This window comes from Lonchura striata, chromosome 4 (genome assembly GCF_046129695.1).
Source record: "Lonchura striata isolate bLonStr1 chromosome 4, bLonStr1.mat, whole genome shotgun sequence".
Lineage (NCBI taxonomy): Eukaryota > Metazoa > Chordata > Aves > Passeriformes > Estrildidae > Lonchura > Lonchura striata.
Window position 1 is genome coordinate 4,749,979 of NC_134606.1, and position 6,169 is coordinate 4,756,147.

The 6,169-nt window shown below is 39.0% G+C and overlaps 1 long non-coding RNA gene across 1 annotated transcript; it reads left to right on the forward strand.

Annotated features, from left to right (window-relative positions):
- The first annotated feature begins 2,759 nt into the window (after positions 1-2,759).
- Positions 2,760-5,857, forward strand: LOC144246110 (uncharacterized). Its single transcript, XR_013339790.1, has 3 exons — positions 2,760-2,875; positions 3,014-3,117; positions 5,724-5,857. It is a non-coding gene; the product is annotated as an uncharacterized LOC144246110 (long non-coding RNA).
- Positions 5,858-6,169: the final 312 nt, after the last annotated feature.

Consider the following 6,169-nt stretch of genomic DNA (forward strand, 5'->3'; position numbering starts at 1 on the left):
TTAAAAATAAATTAGGGTCTGGCCTGTTAGACGCATCCTTTTCTTACATTTTTGCCCTCCCTGTGTGTTTGTTTTATTGGAAATTTTTAAGATTCAGTCTTTCATGCTGGAAAAACATTGGAAAGAAATATATTCATGCTGTTGTTAAGTAAAGCACACTTTGCTATGGTGGGAGAGAAAAATAATTAGATGATGAAGAGACAACAAGGACCAAAGGATGAGAAGAACTGAATTTATATGTTAGTTTGTGTTGCATGCTGAGCTCACAGAATCACAGAATGGTTTGGGTTGAAAAGAACCTAAAAGATCATCTCATTCCAAGCCCCTGATGGGCAGGGACACCTTCCACTAGACTGGGCTGCTCCAAGCCTCATCCAACCTGGCCTTGGCCACTTCCAGGATGGAGGAAGCATCTACAGCTTCTCTGGATAACCCTCAGAGTAAAAAACTTATTACTAAGATCTAATCTAATTGAAAAGCTTTGATTTCTACCTCTACTTTATGCTACTCAAGAGGCCGGACCCTGCCTTGATTCCACTGTGTGATTCAAAACCATTTTTTTTTTTTTTTTTAATTCATCAGATAATAAGTTAGAGCTTGATTTAGAGATAAATTACAGACTCCCTCTGATTTTGATGAATGTCCCCAGAGGATTTATGCTGCAGCTGGTGTGCACTGATTTCCCAGCCACTTAGGTAGTGAGCCAGGAAATGTGGGATGTCATCTGCCAGGGCATTTAGATAGTGAGAAGATTTAAATACTTGTTTGATCAAGACTTTATTACTTATACTGTAGATTTAATCCCAAATAGCATAATACACAAAACCTAGGAAAATGACTTTTTGTCCACTTTATAGCTATGATGTGGAAGACAGAGGGAAATAAAGGAATGCTCCTAGTATAGAAACCAAAGGTTCATGCATTCCACTCCCTTGTTTCTCACAATTACCAGTAATTAATTCAATGCTGAGCCACTTAGAATTAAATATATAAACCCAGGTTGAAGTCATAGGTCCTAGGTGACCTCCGTGGACATGTCACAGGATCTATGGGGCCTCTGTGCCCTGGTGAAGGATCAATAGAAGCCAGCCAGCACTCACAGGACATCTGAGGCAGCACTAACCTGTGTTTGGAGGATTGAATTACACCTCCAGAGTTTGGGGAGTTGTTTATCTCATCCAGTGAAGTGCCTGTGATGTGGCAGCTGAATTCCCCTCCACATTCCAGTGATGACTGCACTGGTGCTGCACATGGTGGAAGTGCACACACAAATGTCAGCATTTACATCTCAGTGTCTTCCTTTGCAAACCCATTCCCATTCCCTCCATTCTGGAGGACATTTTAAAATAAAGAAAGCTTATATCCATGGATATTCTAAACAAAATACCCTCTCAGTGAGGACTCACAGATTTTGGCAATCTGGAGGCTTGGGTTTTCTGAAGCAGATGTTGAATCCAAATATTCATGCCTAATAGGTCCTGGAGGACCTTCTTTCCTGGTATTTTGCTATTCTTTTTCAAACATTAATCTATATTTTTGGCCTCTGTACCATTCTGTGTCAATTATTTCTAGATTTTTAGCATTAATTTATTTAAAACCTGCTGTTTGTTAATGCCTTTGGGCACTCATCTGTGTAAATGAATTAGTATTTTCCTATTAATTTTCTTTCATGTTCCTCATAGTTTTACAAACTTCTGCTTAAGTCTCTCTTTTATTTTTGTTTTCAGGCTGAGGCATCCTAATTTATTTAATTTCTTATCTTATAAAGCATGATATACCTCCAGCCATTTTATTACCTTTTCTTTCTTGTTTAGACCACCCTGGTAAACAAATAATTTGGCCATGGTGAATATGGATGATATGTAACACATGCAAGACTCATTGCCTGAACTCCTGAGAGGTCTGTGTTTCATGCAGGGGATCTTTGCCAGCTCAGTAAAGAGTTTAGGGGCCAGATGCCTCCAAATCCATCACTGTAGATGAGTCCCCTTTTATTCCTGGCCCCAAACAACTGATTTAGACCATGGAGAAGATGGAGCAGACATCCTAAAATTCTCACTGCTTCCCTGACAATGTGGCCAGAGCTGCATCCTTTTCTTACTTACAGCATTTGAAAGCAAGAGGAAACAAAACCCAAACCAAATCACACAAAAACCAAAAAAAGCAGAGTATAAAAGCTGCATACTGGAGAGGCTATTCAAATAGGTTTAAAAAGGGTTAAGAAAAATGTCCCACTGGCTCTGTTGGCCAGGAGAAGTGCTTAGTGAGCCAGAGAATCTTGGAGCATGTGTACCATGGCACAAAAGTAAGAAGCAAACAATCAATTGTGTGCTTTATCAGCATGGTATTCAATTAAATTTCAATTAAGAAATAAGAAATTGCAGCAGTCATTATCTAAGCTGTGGCCAGCTCCTTACACCAAATGTCAAGATACCCTTGTCAATTCGCAAAGAGTTCGGATAAGGATTAAAATTCTCCAGACTGCACAGGAGGCCACTGTGAGCATTCCTAATGGTCTCTCTGTCCTTGCCTTGGAAACACTTCCAGTTTCTTGTTTACCAAAGTTAATGGCTCTCTTTTGAAAGATAATTCAATGAAGCCTTCTTGAATAGAAATTTAAAAAGGAAAAAAAAACCAGGACCATGTGATTGCTAAACCAGAATAATTCTGTCTTTAGTGTGCTAAAAATTGCATTATTTCATAATGGAAATTGTTTTGAAAAACAGAAGATACCAGCTTGATGGCAAGCACCTCCAATCCAACATCCAAACTTTACTTGCCACTTCAACTTCAATTCTAAAGAAGCAATTTACCTCTGTTTCTTGGTTAGACTGCCTTTGCCTGCATAAGGCATAAGAAAAAGACAAACAGCTGGGTAAGTGATGTTATTTTGATTGATTCAGGATTAGAACTAAGAGATTCCTGAATTTCAGGCTCAGATAACTGACCTGTACCTCTCAAGGTAGAATATTGTTTACAAAAGCACCATTTTGACTAATTTTGTCTTCCTTAGTGACCATAGTAGTCCCACCAGAGCAATAGAAAATGAAAACTAATTTCCATTCATGAAGAGCAGAATGTAGAACTGTGGAAATCCTGTGTCTAAAAAAGAAACAGGTAAGAGATATTCCAGTCACCAGAGAAATAAAGAACATAAATATAACAGATTTTTATCCCGGTCCCCATAGGTGGAGTCTGTTTGGCTTTCCATCAGGTAGCAAAGCTTCCAGCCTTTGGCAGATTTTGACCTCTCACATTCCTCTGTTTGAAGTACCACAGCTGGTGGCAGCCCTTGGAGTGCACAAATGTGAGCTTTCATTGCCTGTGATTTTTCCTCAATGGTTATGTATTTTAAAATCCACCTCATCTTACTTTTTAAACACCTCCTGTAACAAAAATGCAGGAAGCAAACATGAGTTGAATGTGCTTTTTCCATCATGCACTTACTCTATTGAAAGCTGTGCCCATATACACCAAAAAAATTGCCCTGTTACATGTGTTTTTCTTGACTATGATGCTTTTTGAATAATTCCCCTGTTGAGAGCTGGAAGGGTACCACAGCAACTTGGATTTTTGTGTTAGGTTTTTTCCTCGCATGTCTTTTGTACTCAGACTAGATATGCATGTCTCTTTTTCTTGTTCTTCCTTTTCATGGCTGTCAGTGCCTTTTCACTTGCTCAGGGACATCTCTCTCCCCAGCTGGATTTTCTTTTCTTTTATCACTTTCCTTGTGTGATTACAATCCACTGATGCCTTTGGCATGTTGTCCCGTGTCAGCAGACCAGGATATATTAGAAGCTGTTAAATAGACAGAATTTAAGCTCAGGATTAAATTGTGTTTTGATATGTGCCATTTCTCTTTTCCAAGTGGATAATGATTTAATGATTTATGGTTTTTATTCACTACAAAATCAGTCTCTTTTTTGTACCTGCAGGTAAAAGCTATGGGCTATTTACTGAGCTCTGGATGCCTCTCTGCCAAATTCAATCCTCTCCCCACTTTATGCAGGAACAGAAAGGGTGCTGTGTCTCACTGAAGATACAGAAGTAAATCTAAGGAGATTCACATCCTTCAGGGACAGTTAATCCCATAGTTTTGGGGAGCACCATTACTTTAAACCAAGCACAGAGGCCAGAGCAGTTATTACATCACACGGTGGAGTAGGAATCCCACTTGAAGGAAGGAGGATTTTCCCTACAGAAAACAGCCATTGCTATTGGTAGTGCAGGCAGACTCCTTGGAGAGCTGCCTTTCCACTGCTCTACAGCTGGGGATATATTTGTTTTTAATTATTATTTTGCTCTAGCCTGTGTCACAATGCAGAATGCAAATTGATGTTGACTAACACCACCTGGGAGGCAAATCAAGATAAAAGAAAAGAGTATAAATACAATCAAACCTATAGTTCAAATCTATATATTGCAATATTCTTTTTTGGGGGGGGGCAGAATAAAAACAAAGTAAATCCCATTTTTTTTCTGATTTGGTACAATATTTTATTTCAGAATTTATTTTGTGGAACAATTCCAGCTATTTGAAGAATAGATGAAAAAATAACTTTTTTCTTAAATAATTTTTTTATTGTGCTTGCAAGCAAAGATCATACCCAGAGATTTGCACAGATAGTTAAAAGTTTAATTTTGGCCTGGGAAATGCCAGTAGAGAGCTGTGCAAGAGATATCACAGCTAGAGAGAACATGCCTTCTTTCTTCTCTGGAGGGCATCTTGTTCAAAACACAGGGATTTCCCCCTGAAAACATCCATATGGGATCAGATCACCTCTTCAATCACTTCAATCACAGTGGATGCTTAAAAAAACCTAAAACACCCGAACAAATGCAGTACTAATTTTTCAGAACACATTCCCAAGATTCAGACACCTGCATCTTGGGGATTTTGTGACCCAGAAGAGGTGTCTCAACCAGGGACAGATTTTTCTTGCATTGATGACTCCATTAACTTCTTAAATGTCTGTGACTTTTTCATATCACCAAAATTCTGTGACAAGATATTGCTCAGGGTGACAAAAATTTTTCATTTTCAGCCAGTCATTTTCTCATCTTGCTACACAAACCTACCTTAGTTTATAGGGGAAAAAATAGGCATTTTTTCCTACTTAAATTTTTTAATTCCTCCATTGACACAACAGACTGAGCCCCAGAAACAACGTACAGAACCAGCCATGTGGAACAACAGCATTTTCCTCATCATTGCTTATACCCCATTTGATAAATTTATAATTTTTGAGTCTTATGAGCCATGGGTTAAATAGAATTAGATGAGTCTGAACATGAGGATGTTTGAAGAGTTTAAGTGGGAGAAGAGAAGGTGAACTGGTGGTCTAGAAGGGAAGAAAGAGAAGAATGAGAGGATGTGGTGCTTTCACCCCAGCCAGCAGCAAGCCCCTCACAACCCCTCCCTCACTCCTCCACCAGAGGGATTGGGGAAAGAATCAGAAGGGTAAAAGGTAGAAAATTAACCCTACCCCAGCCAAAAGTGGCACAGAAGTGGAAGAAAAAAAGAATGAAGACTAGAAAATACATTTTGCAACTGTGCTGTGCTGTTGCCCTGATTTTTAAGTGCTAAGTTTTCATTTATAGTTCTTTTGAAAGTTTTGAATTTCTTTGAAAATTTTCTATGCCTTCTGATGTTTACATATTTCTACTGAAGTTCTCATGCACTGTTCATGTAAATAATGATTGTTTTGCATTCTTCTTTGTAGGAGGAGAGAATTGATGGACTGTTGGTTTGACCAGTGTGGTTGGAGAGGTGACAATTCCATCCTCCAATCCACTGCCACTTTTGGAATTCCTTATATTGCAAGGTCAGAAATAAAATTGGCTTTTTTTTCTCTTTTGAACTTACCAAGCTTCTGTGTACTCATTTCATGTCCAATAGAGACACAGAGGAGATCTAGGCCCAAACTCCAACCCTGAATTCCTTTCACTTTGCCTTCCTGTATTGTCAAGCACGTGTGGCTTCAAGCTCAGTGGTTCAGGTTCTCAACATTTGGCACAAAAAGTTATCTCCATCTTCCAAGGATGCGGGTGGAATTTTCTAATGCCAGTTGTTCTGCAGGGCAGGTGTGTCAGTATTTAATTTATTTAGTTAACTGTGACTTGCTTGGCTTTGCTCTGCAGGACAATGTGGCAGCTCAGAGCAGCTCCT